This window comes from Charadrius vociferus, unplaced genomic scaffold (genome assembly GCF_000708025.1).
Source record: "Charadrius vociferus isolate BGI_N301 unplaced genomic scaffold, ASM70802v2 scaffold314, whole genome shotgun sequence".
Lineage (NCBI taxonomy): Eukaryota > Metazoa > Chordata > Aves > Charadriiformes > Charadriidae > Charadrius > Charadrius vociferus.
In genome coordinates, this window is record NW_009648241.1 from 326,634 (window position 1) to 343,792 (window position 17,159).

Genomic DNA, 17,159 nt, shown 5'->3' on the forward strand with positions numbered 1-17,159 from the left:
TACATGAATCACTTTCATGTAAATTATTCCTCTTGTTTTTCACTCAGCCTAGCCTTGAGGGAATATTACCCCTATTAGAAACGTACACGTTTTACAGACTTGTTTGGGAATAATGGCTTAAATGTGGTGATAAATAAAAGAAAATAGATATGCTTTACCAAAACCTGCCTGCAGTAGTTTCTTTCCATTACAGTGAACTTTCATGGAAGTATGGCAAAACAAATCACAATCACTGGCATTTTTTCCCACTCTAGTTATGTATTTCAAATCTCAATTATTATTGTCGTCGTCGTCGTTGTTGTTATTGTTTTTAACATTATTAGGAGAAACAACTTTCAATATTTTTCTATGCAATTTGAGTAACAAAGCAGAAGTATTTTGTTTCTATTGCAGAAGAACTCCCCTTTTTATTTTACTGTTTTACTGTTTAGCATTATAAATATACAAGATCTGCGTGGGACAGCTTTTAAGGTCAAGCAGAAAGGAAGATTTTCTTTTCCAAACATCTGTCAACAACCACATGGAAGAGAAGACAGCACTAGCATAATTTAATGTGCTTTCACTGGGTGAAAAATGTTCTTTGGACACTATGTCATGACATGTACTTTAAGTAAAGCTTTTCTCAGGTGCTTTATCTTACACTGTATGGCTTTGCTTCTCTTACACTAATATTTTTCAGTTTCCTTATTGTTCGAGGCTACAAATATGTCAGAAAAGGCTCATAAGCATTATTTATTCTTCTGGCATTCAGGGCTTATTGTGATAAGAATGAGCAGTTGCCACTCTGCAGATGGCAGGAGAACCAGTTCCAGGTTTCGGTGAACCTAGAGGTCATCGATGACTGTGCTGGAACACAACTAGCCAGTGATTAAGCAGCAGGTTTGACAGACGTAGCTGTGGCGAGATCTGTGGGTTTGACACTTGTCCTTTTCCAGCAGGGGCTGCTGCAGAGCAGTAGTAACCACACGTCCCCAAGGGACTTGAAAATTATTTTCAATTCCCCTCCCTCCCCTCCCCCCATTTGCATTTAATGTAAACATATCAGGAAGCTGTTGGTTCTGTTGAGTCAGAAAAAGGAGAAAGTCACTGAGGAATATTAAATCTGGACTGAGACAATACAAATGCTCTTGGATCCTTCAGTAAAATACGCCTAAGCTGTACCGGAATTATCTCCTTGGATAGGAAAGAGATGCAAATATAAGATGTAAAACCGTAAAAACCTATTCATTGCAAAACAACATATCTGAAAGGAAGCAAAGTGCTGCAAAGAAAGCGAGATTTAAACTTAGTATGAAAGCTTTCACAGCACCCATAGCCTGTATAGTGTGCAATGCAAAGCCCTAACCACATCACCTGTTCAGCACATGAGGAACCCAGGGTTTCAGTGGAATCCAAAAGCATTCTGAAGCTGAAAAGCTGCCAGATAGCATAAAAGTCTTTAAAGGCACAACATTTATAAGAAGACACCTCTTTTCAGGCCAGATTGTAGAGTCAAAAAAACATAGGTATGTTGTGAGACACAAAGTCCACTGAACAGGTTAGACATATGTTTTTTCCAACTCTACTGGAAGATGTAAGATATATGTCTTCTCCCGATTAGCCTTGATTAAGAACTCTCTTTTCTCAGATAAGGATTTTACGGTTAGATTACAGTATCTGAGTTAGCTTCTGTAAGTTACCTTTGTAAAAATTAACACCTCCAGAGAGGAATTCACCTCATCGTAAAGGAGATATTTAGGGTAGGTCAGGTGGGTTACCTCTAGAGGTCTTTTCCCGTGGTTAACTGTAAAGAAAGCTGGCTAAGACTTAAATATTTATGTTCTGTATGTTATGTATATGTAATATGGATCCCGATCCTTGTGTCTCTTACATGCTTAAACCACCACAGCTGCAACATTGCTGCCTAGTATTTTATTATAAATAACGCATCTTAAAGGATTTTATGGGATCTCAAAAATCTGCTTCTGCTGTCTGCTTATACTGCAGGTTTCACATATAGCAGTTTGGTTACATTGCCAATGTTTCACTTATTGAAAAAAAATTATGTGATTATATTGCTCCATATTGCTACTTGTCTTCTGAAAGAAAATAATGGATTGTGGTGTCAAAGGAACTTACCTACTGATATAGAAAATTGTGAGATATCACCACCATACAAATGGTAGTACAAGCACAAACTCAAATTAATAAATAAAAAATAGCTTGTGAGGTAAAGGCTTGTATTTTTCTGTTGAGACATGATGGTATACTAGGTCTCCGTAAGAAATAGGACTTTCCTTGAATCGACCATAACAAATACATTTATCCTTGAATAAAAATATTAAAAAAAAAGTAGTGAGAAAACTTTATGTTTTCAGAGCTGAATAAGAACCTTATGTAGACAAACTTGTAATGGAAACACATATGGTATACACAGCAATTGAAGCAGAAGGCATCGTCTTAGATATAACGATAAATATAAGAAAGTAAATTGAAAAAATTGTTGCATTTGTCTTTATATAACTACTTTCTTGTGCATTATTGCATAGGCTTAAGACATCGAGACTCATCTGTCAACTAATTTCACTAACTTTAATTCTTTCACCAACTTGTTAAAAAAAGTATTGTTAGTCATCTCTAATGAATGTGATATATTTTTTCCAGTTCAGGCTGGGCCAAATACCATTTTCTAATTGTATTTCCCAACTTATTTCTTACATTGTTCTCACCTGTTATTTGTTGATGAATTATGAAAAAGGGAAAAAAGGAAAACCCAGGGAACTACAGGCCAGTCAGTCTCACCTCTGAGCCCAGCAAAGTCATGGAGTAGATATTCCTGGAAACTGTTCTAAGGTACATGGAATTTAAGGAGGTGACTGCTGACAGCCAACTTCACAAAGGGCAAATCGTGCCTGACAAATTTGGTGGCCTTCTATGATGGCGTTACAGCATTGATGGATAAGGGAAAAGCAACTGATATCATCCGTGTGGACTTATGCATAGGATTTGACACTTTCCTGCACGACATCTTTGTCTCTAACCTGGCGAGAGATAGCTTTGACGGCTGGACCACTCAGTAGATAAGGAATTGGCTGGATGGCCACACTCAAATAGTTGCAGTCAACAGCTCAATATCCAAATGAAAACCAGCGATGAGTAGCATTCCTCCTCAGGGGTCGGTGCTGGCACTATTTAACATCTTTGTTGGCAACATGGATGTTGGGATTGAGTGCACCATCAGCAAGTTTGTCGACACCAAGCTGTGTGGTGCAGTTGACATGCTGGAGGGAAGGGATGCCACCTGGAGGACCTGGACTGACTGAAGAGGTGAACTCATGCGAACCACATGAAGTTAAACAAGGCCAAGTGCAAGGTCCTGCACATGGGTTGGGGCAATCTCAAACACAAATACAGGCTCGGTGGAGAATGGATTGAAAGCAGCCCTGAGGAGAAGGACTTGGGGGTGTTGGTTGTCAACATGAACTGTCAATGTGCACTTGCAGCCCAGAAGGCCAACCGTATCCTGGGCTGCATCCAAAGATGGGTAGACAGCACGTCAAGGGAGGTGATTCTGCCCCTCTACTCTGTTCACATGAGACCCCACCTGGAGTACTGTGTCCAGCTCTGGAGCCCCCAACATAAGAAAGACATGTACCTGTTGGAGCAGTCCAGACAAAGGACATGGAAATCGTCAGAGGGCTGGAACACCTCTCCTGGGAAGACAGGCTGAGAGAGTTTGAGCTGTGCAGCTTGGAGAAGACTCCAGGGAGTCCTTATAGCAGCCTTTCAGTATCTAAAGGGGGCCTACAGGAAAGATGGAGAGGGACTCTTTATCAGGGAGTGTAGCGATAGGATGAGGGGTATAAAACTACCCCTTTTGATATAATGCTAAAAGATATATACTAATTCTTTACTCAATAATTCACTTCCTGTGGCAAGACACAGGAACAGGTTGTCCAGAAAAGTTGTGGCTGCCCCATCCCTGGAAGTGTTCAAGGCCAGGTTGGATGGGGTTTTGAGCAACCCCATCTGGTGGAAGATGTCCCTGCCCATGGCAGAGGGGTTAGAACTAGATGATCTTAAAGACCTTAAAGCTCCGTTTCAACTCTATCCATTCTATGATTTTATGAAATATGTAATTTTACATTAATTTTACTTTTTTATTTTTTTTTATTTTTTAAATTCAGATATTGTGGGTGGATGAAATTTATGCCCTGGGAGAGAGAGAATTTCCCAAATAGTCTGTAGTTCAGTGTCTGTGGATTTCACTTGAGCTGTGGAAAAGTCAGCTGCAGACCTCTGATTTAGGTCTGTTGCCAAACTTAGTTTCTCAGTTTCTCCTGTAAAGGCTGTTTGAGTGAATAACAAAGTATTCAGGGAAGCAGACGGGTCCAGATTTCTCTGTGATTTTAGGCACTTAACCAAAATGTCTACGCTACCAATTTCTTATTTAATGGTCCCTTTTTTCATAATGTTTCCATTGTGATGTAAAGACCAACAGAATATTCAGTTCTCTTAAAGTCCAAATTTATTTCTGGACATTCTCTGCCCTTTATTGGGTAGATATGTATGATGGATTTGTGCTTACACATATAGACGTTGAACCTGTCTGTGAAGTGTACAACCTGGCATCAGAAGATTGCCTGTTCCGTGATTTTTTTTAAGTCCCAATTCCTTTCTAAAGCAATTAACTGGTAGGACATCAGCATTTTTTATAGAAACTTATTTTTTAGAATTCTCAACTGTTTTGTTGAGTTGTGTACTCTTATTTAGTTTCCTAGCCACCTACACAAGACTGGAAGCAATGAAAAGCACAATTACTGATACTTTTTTATTAAGGTATGCAAGAAGAGCTTTTTAAAGAGCTCATCTTTTATTCATGTCACCAAAAAAGTAGCCAGATTTCAGAAGACTCCAACAGTGAATATGCTGAGCTTTAGGAAAAAAATCTGTACATAATGCAGCTCTGGACAAAATGTTGCAATGAGAGTCACCCACTCACTTCAAAATATGGCTTGTAATATATTACATAGAGAATTCCTAAGTCTGAATGAAGCTTGCACTGGTTAGATAGGTTTGTTTTGATATGTTAGTTTTGCCACTGAGTCCACCAGGATGAGGATTGTGTCTGTCATCTTTTGTTATACTTGAATCAAAAGAATTTGTCTTTAATGCTTGATGACACAGAAATATTCAGTCAACGCGATATAGAGATCTTTCTTCCAGCACACCGCTTACAAATCTTTAGTAGAGGTGGTGCGTAAACATCCTACAGTCTTTCATACATTAGACACACACTCTCTTAACTCGTTCAGACGTCATCTTCCTTGGAGGAGGTTCCTGAAAAAAACATTGATGCAAAAGATATGTTAAAAAAGATCAATGACAAAATGTCACTGAGAATTGAACTCACGTAAAGATCCTTAGAGTGGCAGAATATAAAGTGAAAGAGATGCTGTCACTCTGTTTTTATCTCTTTGATCCCATGTTCAAGACCAGCATAGGCCTGCAGCAGTGCTTAAACTGTGACACTGTTACAAGAGCAGCTATTGACTTTGGCATTATTGAGAACCTAATACTATTTATTGAAGTCAGGTTTTACTGATTTTTAATGCTGGCAAGATTTCTGTAAAGACAGATCTAGTAAAGACTTCATTTTTATATCTCAGGAACTTCCCCTAATTCTCAAAAATCCAACAACAACAACAACAACAACAAAAGAAAACAAAAACCTCAGCCCACAACCATGCAAGGAGTATACATAGGAGTTTGTAACTGACATGACTGGGAAGTGGAAAACATGTTCATGTTTTCTCATTTATTTCTGTAACATGACTGGAAAGAGCACAGATGAATAATGCTAATTCGCCTTCTGATGCATAGAGATGTTCTTAATACCACATGCCTGCAAATGCATAGTTTTAAAGAAAATATTCTATTTAAAAAAATCCTGGATTTTATTTTTTTTGCAAAACTCATTAAAAAGAAAAGGGATTGATTATTGAATATATAGATTGGTCTTTTCAAAGCGCTACTTTGTTCTGTTCTGTGGTTATAAATTATGTCTATGATTTGGTTTCTAAGTCAGCTTCAAGTCAGTTGCAATACTCAAGCGTTAACATGAATCCGTATCTTAAGTTCATGAGAAACAAGCTGCCAACTTTTGAGTTGCAGGATTTATCCCTTAACTGAAATTAACCCGAAGTTAACACACCATGGTGAAGCGTTCTTGCTAAGGCAAAATGAAGCATCAGAACACCACATGCTGGAGCCAACTTTTACCTCATACAGGGCTGGATTCCCAAGCCATGTGGGGAAACCCAGACAAATTTATGACTTCTTTTCCTAACCCTGCCTAGTTTGAAATGAAATTTTTAACTATGTACTTGTGAGCCAAAACGAAAGAAGCATGAGGTACTTTCCTGCCACATTTTCCTGTGATTTGCCTGTGATCAGCTTCCAGTTTTATGCACCTCTAATATCCCTGCTTGAGAAGCGGCAAAACAGAAGTGTCTCCCCATTCAGAGGTACAGCTTTCCAAATTTTGGTTATGTGGTATGCTTGTAGTGCATTGGAGGGGGAAGTCAGTGACTTGTTTTTTGTGTATAAGAAATACCGCATACAAATTGAATGACTAAATGCTATGAGACGTCCTGTGAGACATGAGTGATCCTTTAAAAAATATGTTTGACTAATTTTCTGCTTGGTTCTGGATTTACCATTTCTATTTATGCTCTATGCTTCATTTTGTTAGATTATAAAATGCAGTGGAATAACATGGGCTTGACTAAAACAATGAAAACTACTGAAATTTTGTCATATATTTCAAATATTTCCTCTTTTTAATCAAATTTGGCATGGGAAAACACATATTCCAAGGATAGTGCACTTTTTATATATATATTTCTCCATATAACAGGAAAAGTAAAAGTAACATAAGCTGTAGTCTACACAGACACACACGCACAGTGCTGCATATACATTCCACTCTCCAGTTCGTGTATGTGTACTGTAGAAAGCACAACTGAAAATCACCAGTCACTTAAAATGTCATAGTCTGGAGTATGCCTGAGTTGTGCTGTCAGTATGGGAAATGAATTCAAATAATAGGTGCCATTACTGTAGCATGAAACTATTAGTTAAAGTTCACAGTGCTTGCCTAGATCATTTAAACCTTTATTAGAAAAAAAAAAAAAATTGAATGTTTGAATATTCTTCTTTTCTTCCTTAATTTGAGCAGGGGCTCAAAGTTTAACCAAAAGCATCTGGAAATAAGTTCCGCTGCCATCTTACTGGTTCCAGTTCCAAAGAACAGAAGGCAAAACTCCCCGTGAATGGTGCTAACTAGTATCACGGGGGTGTCAAACTTGACTTGAGATGCATTGACGTGTCATTAGTCCTCTCATTCTTGCTTCTTTTTTAATGATCTGCACCTGAGCTCCGGTGTGTATTTTGTGACACTTATTAGCAATCTACAGGTCTGAGAAAACTGTTGTTTATCCATCTCTCACCTGTGAAAATGTTAACAAGACGAGACGTGCAGCAGTGTCTGGTGCCAGCTGAAGGTCATGGACAGAGTGAAGAAGCGTCTGACATCTGTCTCTCGTGGTGGGCATTGCACCGTTGTTTCACTGAAAGCAGCAGGCTGAGCGATCTCATACCATTAATATCAATGGGACATGAGTGCATGCTACCTGCCTTCCTTCCTCAGTTCCAGGAGTGGAAGCGTGGAGCTATTAGCACACCTAGATAAGAATGTTGAAATAGTTCCACATGGCAGATGAACAAAAGAAGTCATTTGGCTTTCTCTTGTCCACATGCACTCAAGTGCCTGATGGCAACTGCCCTTGCTATTTTAAATCAAGACTGAGAGACTCAAGTCTACTGATTTACTGAATTTCAATCAACCTGGATTCATCCTTTCTTCCTCTTATTTTTCTTTTGTGAGGGGCTGCTTTGAAACGACCAAGTCTCATTGACTAAAACAGGTACTTTGATTTCCAACCCTGCAGTATTTTCACAATAGTTTAGTATTAATGGAATTTGCATTTTGGAAAACTGTCATACTTTTTCAGTTAGAAGTTTTTTAGGATGGGATAGGTGCCTCACATGCAATACAGTTTTAAATAAGCTTTCCTCTCCTTTTTTTTTTTATCTATGAGTGAGTAGCTGTGAGTAAAAATCTGCACTTATTTATGTATATTCATGTGTGTGTGAATTACCTGTGGAGACAGATAGAAACCAAAATAACTATGCAGATATCATATAACATATGTCTATATGTATACCCTAGTGAACAGAAATTGATCTTATACTGAAATACACATAAAACAGTTTTGCAGGGGTACATACAAAAGTGATATCTCCTTTCCCTTTCTGTTTCTCCCCTTCCCCTTTCTCTTCCCTTTCCCACCCTCCCCTTCCCTCCCCTTCCTCCCTTTTTCCCTCTTGCCCCATCCACTCCCCCTCTCACTCTCAGTCTCTCTTCCCTCTTCCCATGGCCCTCTCCCTTCCCCTTCTCCCTTCTTCTCTTCCCTTCTTCTTTTTGTGTGTGTGTGTGTAGTGGCTTTCTTTCTTATTTCTGCTAGTAACATTTTCTTTCTTTTGCAAATCATTCAGACACTTCAGCCCATGCTGGGATGGCAGAGTCACCAACATCTTCTCAAAAAAACCTTCCATTTCTTGTACAGAGCATGAAATGATGCCGTTCGGCAGATAGACAGTGGAAGTGAGGTGTTCAGCCCTTCCAATTTTTATTTATGGCAATGGGGAACATATTGCTGGAGGTACTAAGAACAATTTTACTTTCTGAAGTAGCCAAATTTGTCTCAATTGCCTCTGGATGGAAAACTGTCTGTCCCAATAGTCAGTAGAAACTACACTCTTGATCTCCCTTTACCTTTTATTCTGAATTATGTTTTGTGAATAGTTAAACAGCTTCACTCTTAATCTCATTAGTATAAGACCCTCACCCAGGACCCACTGAAATGGCAGAAAAAAACATTCAGGAATTTGAGTAGACTTTAGTTCTGACAATAACAAATGTCCCACTGTCTTAGCCTTTCATAAGTCAGACAAATGAAAAATAATGTTAAGTACTTCTATCAAAAAAACCCCGAGTTGTATTCTGAGGTCTTTTTCTCAGCAGTTCCCATTGATGAAGGCTATAGAGGGCTTTGGAATATGACATTCTTTTATTGGTTTGTTCCTTTCGAAAAAAACTCCAAATCATAGTTTTGTTTTGTTTTGGGGGCTCACAAGCTCTTAAAATGAACTCCAAATGTCTTGCAAGTTACAATTGTACTCATAAGTACAGTAGTGGACAATAAATAAGAAAGATAAGCATTCTGTAGCCAGGTTATAGTGTAACAACAACAACAAAAAAAGAGCCTGCTGCATTCTTCCTAAACAAATAAAAAAGCATAATTGGAAAAAATCATTTTTATGTTCTCTTACATTAGATGGGACCACTGAGTGAAACATTCACTGATGAATTACTCCTCTAATCTGTGGAGGAAAAACAGCTACTGGCTAATTAAAGAGTCCTGGAACAGAGCCATGAGAACTAAATGGCTAAAAATGAAAACAGGCAAACATTTGAAGAGTATTCTACAGAACACAGATCTTTCAACACCTCCCCCTTTTCCATGGCTAATTCATTGTCATGGAAACTGAATTTATCAAAATGTTCTTGTTCACTCCTAGTGACCCAGTGAGTCGACTTACAGAGCTGGTGAAAGGTAATTCAGACTGAAGCAATTTTTACAAATGATATGCAGCAGTTCATAAATCGGTAAATTTTGAATGGTACCATTGTGCTTCCCAAATAGTTTCCCCTAGTCTCAAAAGACTCTTTTTGTCTGCAAGCTAGAGGTGTCTGAAACCCTTACTAATAAGTTAGCATGGGAGGCATGTATGAGTTTAGCTCCTTTCTTCCCCTCTGCTCTCCTTTAATTTGTTTTTCTTCTTACCCTGTGAATTTATGCTAAAATCCTGTTATTTGTGTCTTTTATTTACTTCATGCATTCTCCACAGCATTTTCCTTCGCTGATCTGTAGCCCAAGGATGCAAAAATCCTTCATCACCTCATCACAAACATCTCTTCTTATCTGTTGCTGAAGGTAGGTGTTGACTATCAAGTGTAATACACAATGACTACTGTATGCAGCCAGCTTTGCCAAATCCAAAATAACCCTGGAACTCTAAGTGCTTTCATCCTGTCTCAGAAGGTGGGGTTGCTTGTATTTCTCCATCGTACAGGAAAATTGTCATATAATTATTTTGAAGGTTTTTCAGCTTCCATGTCACTGCCAAATTCCGTCAAGGTTGATTTTTACTTTATTTTATGTTAGCAATTAGTGACTTGTTGTCATGGAAACCACACTTCACATGATTCTTGAACTTAAATGGCTGAATTTGATCATACAGCAGCCCTTCCTTCTTTAGCCTCAGTAGTTGAAGTCTTGCTTTTTGTGTGTGTCATCTTGATTACAGAATCACATAAAATATCTATAAACACACAAAATAATAGCAGAGGGCTACATCAATTAAAATGGAGTATTCAATAATTCATTCTTTAATTAAAGCTCTTCCTTTTCCTATTGCTGTAACCTTTCAAGTGTTAAAGCAGACATGAGCTAATCATTTGTATGAAATATCTTTTCTAATTAGCAGTTTGTGAAACAGTAATGAAAGAAAACAAAAAAATGGGGATTTTAAATACTTTTGCTTTTATGTTTAATGCAAAGAATGAAACAAAAACACTTTAGAGAAAATATTTTCTAAGGAATAAGTCTGTGTCTGAGGTTATAAATGGTATGTATTTATGTAGACAGAAAGGGATGCATTCAGTTCAGCTTTTTGTTGGTAAACAGATGAAATGACTCAGGACATAAGAGTCAAAGGATATGTCCCAGTATACTATGAATAACAGACACAACCACTAAATATGTTGTCTTTGTGAATCAAGATCTTAAAACTTTACTTCAGAGACTACATTTTTCAACAGCAATCACACTGAAGGTTTAGTACATTGCATATTTTTTTTCATGTGAGTGATGTCTCCACTATTTAGAAATTCCAGAAATATTCCTGCATGATAAAGATCTGTTTCCATAGAAGATTTTTAAATTATATTACTGTAATAGTAGTGGCAGAGTAAGCTGGAACAGACCAATATAAAGACCTGTGTGGAATCTCCTGTTCCAGAGTATGATAATCTCCTGGGTTCGGTTAATCCACTTTCAAGCTGTCTGGCGATTTTTATTTATATGTGTGTATGTGTGTGTATACACGTGTGCGGGTGCATGTATGTGTATGCATATACATACTTTATTTAGAAAAACAGTTCTACATGCAAGAGTTATGCAGATATGACTATAATATTTAAATTCACAGGCCGTACCATTTTAATTTCATTGTCTAGATAAATGGTTCATGTGGCTGCATGTTCATGTCTCTCTCTGTCCAATTCTTGAAAAATGCTGAATGACCTGTAATCAATAAGAGTTCAAGGTACTTGAACCTCATAGGAAATAATAAGAATCAGCCCTGCACACGTGAAATTATAAATGTCACAGTAATGAATGCTAACCAGTAGACACCATGATTTCTGAAGGCTCTGCTGGTGCTTGAAGCATTAGAAGACTCAGTCTTGAAAGGACACTGCACTTTTTATTAAACTTTTAAAAAATCTGTTTGGAATATTAGAACTAAATGAAAATATTGCTTATGTAGCTATCAGAGAGAAATGTAGTTCAAAGGCGCAGTAATACAAATCCTTCCCTGAGGTAACACAGCTGAACTCAATGTTATTTTCCCTTATATCTCCTCCTATGTATTGGAGACTCATTAATTGGACTCATTAACTTTACACAGTAAAGATAGCTGTTTGCTTTGAGTGATACAAAAGCAAATATAGTATGATATCCGCATGCATTTGCTGTGTTCAGAGGTTGCCTACAAAGAAGCAATTTTGAAGTATTTTAGTGGAAAAGTATTCACTTATTTATTCAATATGCTATATTAACATTGAGCATTTCCTTGAATACATCTTTAAAAAAAAAAAGGGGCAAGAAAAGAACAGAGGTAAAATTGTCAATTTCTTATACTTGTGGTAGTAAATATATCTGCCAGAAGGTAACATAGTGATGAAATTTAATCTATTTACTGGATGTTTTTATTAACCATTAAGAGAATAGGTACATATTTCACTATTTGCTGTATGTTTCTGTGCTCACTCAAGTCCTAGGAAATCAAAGCAATTATTCGGAAAACCATTTAGAAAGCAGTGTGAGGCCAGAATTTGCCTTGTATTAAGATACACTGAATTCCATATTATCAAACTAAGTATAGTATTTCCTAATAAATTGTGAATTTGGGCTTTAAGCTCTTTTTGAACTCTTCCCCTTTGTTAATGAGTCAGGTTACTCTTGGTTCCTATTTCTTTAGAATTACTTCAAATATATCTTTGCAGCAGTAACTTCTCCTAAAATTTCTTAGGATTATAATCTATACTTAAAATGTCTAAAATCACAAATCTAGTACAAATAAATGAATTAGCCCTGTGGTAGCTACAACACATGTAGAGTCTTTCTTGAACACTTCCACTATATGTTGTTGGTGTACTTTCTACTGTTTTAAAGAGTTGTGTTAAATGACCGCTTCTTACTGTGTTCTGCATTTGTTTTCACAAATATATGAAATTTTATCTTTTGTTTCATTAAAAATTGCTAATTTAAGTGTATAATGGAGTGAAGCATTTGACCTTGCATATGTATTTACCAGAACTATTGTTATTATTACAGCAATTTTAGAGAAAATATTATGAAAATAAAAAATGCAGAATAGTATTCTTCAATATGCGCAGTTAGGCAAACAAATACTTTTTAGAATAAGATGTAAGTGTAATTTCAAAATAAGAAGCTATAAACCAGCCGATTTTCTTCAGTGTGGGATTTCTTGGGGTATTATTTCAGTCTTGTAATCTGTTTAACATTTTTGTACTTGGGAAGACAATAGAATATGACAGGTTCTTTGACAGTTTGCTAACACAAATTAACCTCATTTATGGGAAAACTGTGTGTGAATATCTACTTTTTCAGTGCTTTGTAAGACAATCTCTAAATTGCTGACTTTCTGGGAGGTCTGCTTCCTAAATTTTAGGCATTCTGCTGAGTAGTAACACTTATAATATAGCATGTGTCTTATGATAGGCTTGCATATGGATGACCTCATAATATTTGTAGGGGAAAAGAAAGAAAAAAGACATGTTTGGTACTTTCTTTCAAGCTAATCGAGATCCTCAGCATTGCACGTGTAAAATACTACTGCTTTCCATATGGTTTCATTGGGGTAACAGAGAGGGGTGTTTGGCCATATTTTATTCTTTAACTCATAAAGAAACCATTCAAACCAAGCTTAAAAGCAAATATTTCATGACAAGAATTTATCACATAGAAATAATATTAGCCTAAGGGAAATGCTTAATATTATATTTGTTTCTTTATTTCTATCTAGTCTGATAAATGACTAAATGATTGTCCTCTCCTCTAGGAGCAAGCAGAAGAGTACAGGAGAATCTGATTTCAGCATAATCCCCTTACAAAATGATCGTGACCAAAATAATGATTAGACTTCTCTTATTTTGCTAAATTTCACATAGATTATGGCTTAGAATTCTTTTATAATTAAGTGAGAGGCAATATATACATTCAGTGAGGATGATGAAGAGAATATCTATGAAATAAAATCAAGCACCAGTGGACTTTACAAATGAATTTACAAAGGAAAGGGTCTGAGGGTCCTGTCTATCAACCTTCTAAAAGCATGTGTATTTCCTCTTTCAGTATAAGATATACCGTTGAATAAATTTTTCACATAGCTAAACAAAAGAAGAAAATGAAAAAAACTTATACAAAAGCTCATGTTGCATCATCAATAGTTATTTTGTTATGTAGAACTCCTGCTGCTGAAGGAAGGAACAAGAAAGTTTCACTGGGGGGGTGGGGGTGGGGGAGAAGGGGCTAATGGCATTTTCTAGTCTCAATTTTGCAAAGAAAAAAAGCTGTATCTTTAAAGAGAAATATTTACTTTGTGGATTTAATAAATAAATACATAAATAAATGGCTGACTTCTTCTTTAGTGCTCTAAGCCTGGACTGAAAATTTTCACTTTAGGCTACCTGGAAGTCTTTGGTATCAGATGTATTTGTTCTGGATGACCTACATTTACAGTGGTAAAGCCTTTAACGTATAATCATACCATCATATTTTCTGTACATGCCACATATGTTAGAAATAAACTGTTTTAGGTGCATTTCAAAGCATTAAAGTATGTTTATGGATTATCTCTTGCACAGTTAATATAAAGTTAGATCCCTTGGTTACTGTAGGTCCATTTGTGTGCAAGTTTCAGAGGGAGCCTTTGAAACCTCTAAATATAGCTTAAAAGTGTTTCTCTATATCTAAAATGTCATGACATTAACATCCAGTATCTTGGGATACTCCAAAGTTAGAAACTGGGAAACTGATCCTTTCCAGTAGCATAAAGCTCTAATTTCTAGCCTTACAAGTCTTCAAAGAAATGGACTTACCTTTTGACATTTTAGGTATAAAAAAAAAGGTTTTGTGAGTACTTCTCATCCTGTATATTAGGAAGTCATATTTTCTGAGTAAAATTTACTGATTTGAAAAGAGAAAGAAGTAATGCCTCCCTGCTATATTTAATTTAAAATAATAATAAAAAAAAATCCTACTGGTTCTTTACAAGTATTTTGTAGTTCTGATTTTTATAGGAAGGGGTCTAGGTGATAAAAGCTTTGCTAGTTAATCAGAAAGATATACAAGTTATCTTATAATCCGCTGCATATTTATGAAAAGTGGACATGCTTATGTAGTTTTGTGTGAAACTAGAGTTTGAAGATGCAGTTATGTATTCTTTTTATGAGCAGAGAAAGGAGATTTTATTTGCTGCTATTAACAAGGAAGTTCAATTAAAGGGAAAAATATAGATGTAGTGTGTGCTTAGCTTTTCTTTGACCCAGTGCTCATCAGTGGTGATTGTCTATTCTGAGCTTTTTTAGTGGTGAGACTGAATCTGTAATTAATTGCAGACATGAATATGAAACGAAATTTACTATCTCAGTTCTCTTCCGTAAAGCATTTCATTGAGCTGGATGACAAATCAGTGTCTGAAGTTGCATGTCACGGTCAGACTACTTTTCCATTTAGGGCCTATTGCGCAGTGACTGAAAAATGGTAGAGTGGTTCAGCTCCATTTGCTGAATAACCTGGAGGTCCTTAGGGGAAAAGGGGAAAAATCTACTGTGTCTCAGAGACTGTTGGATCTAACCTGAATTCTTGGCATGTAAGTAGCGTATTTCTCTTGCTTGCAATACCTTGTGTTACGCCTGGCTTTGACTAGAGTGATGGGAATATCAGACATGTCCCCAGAGTAGCATTTTGCAATACAGCAAAAATAATATGCAGTTATCTGTATGTTTGCACAGGAAATTATATATAAGTTTCTGAGCTGGATCAGTGATGCTTTTTGATATTGTGGGTACAAGTTTACAAATAAGAACTTGTTTTCTTAATATCAAATCCAAGAATTTCAGAGTTGCTGGATGTCCCAACATTTTTTTCTGCCTAGGTACCTTGGAGAAAACTTGTTTTTAAAATGTGAATTTTCAAAGCATTATGAAAATCATATCTTGGATGGTATGGAAGGAGCTGAGAGAACAAGATTCTATAGTTTACATTAAAACATGCAGACCAAAATAACTTCAGAAATTATGTAGCAAACTACATTTTGGTTTACATCAACTTTTGTATTTCCTACATACTGTTTCCAAGAAATATCTGTAAATATATACATTTGTTAACAAATCATACATTAAAGGTGTAGATCTAGATACATATATTGATCCCTTTAGTGTACAACAGTTTAAAGAAATTCTATATTATAACTATAATTGATTATATAGGAAAACAGGACTTTTAATCATCTTATGGCCTAAGTGGTTTTTTTTTTGCATCATCTCTGACTTACTAATAATCTATACAAATGATCAGCACTAACAGTGATGACTCAGGAAAGACACACAGTTTCATCGCAGAAAACCTGAAATATTTAGAGATTGAAAACTCAAAAAACATTTGAATTTGTGTAACTAGCAAATGCTTGCTAGATTGTGAAGGCATGCCTGGTTCAATATAACTCAGATGTCAGTTGAACTGTTTTATTTTCCTTTTACATTTTCTCTTCCTTTCTCTATTTCCTTATTTTGTATTGTCTACTTTCTAAATGTGAGGTTCTAAACCAGTTATTCTTAGTCATCTAGCTATCAGAGAAGACTCTTAGAGAGATAAGAATGGATAAAATTGGATAGCTTTTTTTTTTCTCTAAGCTTTCCCTTCTCTCTGACAGATGTTGACCATGATCTGAAGTGAAATTTATCCCTAAAGTAGCTTTATAGAGCAATTCTGAAGTAACCTTCATATATTGAGTTCATTGTTAACAATTATAAACTCTACTTTGACATTATCTATCATGGCTTATCACAAAGAATCCCTGTTATTCTCTCTAGCCAATTCAATAGCCCTGGCAGTGCTGTAGTGGTGGTGATGTGTGTTTGCATGTAATTGGGGCACGGAAGCATCCTTCATTGGTATTTTCTGTTCCTGGGAGGCCTTGCATAGAGAGAGGATTGATCAAATGGTTTCCTACAGGGGTGCCATTGCTGCAGGCTGGTCATTTAGGGTGGCGAACCAAAAACAAAATTGAGGCAAATAAAATAAAAAAGAACACAGAGGTAGCTAGAGGCAGAAAAAAAACTGTCAGTCCATTCTTTTGTTGTAGCTGTGCTTCAGGCTTCAGTGCTTGTAAGAAGCTCCAAAGTGGCCCTAGGACGAAGCTCTGTAATTGGAGGCAAGCAAGGCACAGATGCTAGCTTTTATTAAATATCAACAGAATTTCACAGTGCCAACAGTCCAGCACTGAAGGAGAAGGAAGGATGAGAAGGAAATTCCTTCCCTGGGCTAATTTCAGGCCTACTGTCCTTCAGACCTACTCATCAGATCTGTCGTTATACTTTGCGTCTCTGACAGTCAGGCTATCTATAAATACCTGGATAGCTTTATGCACTTGAGCCATCTATAAATAACCTCTGGCTCATGAGA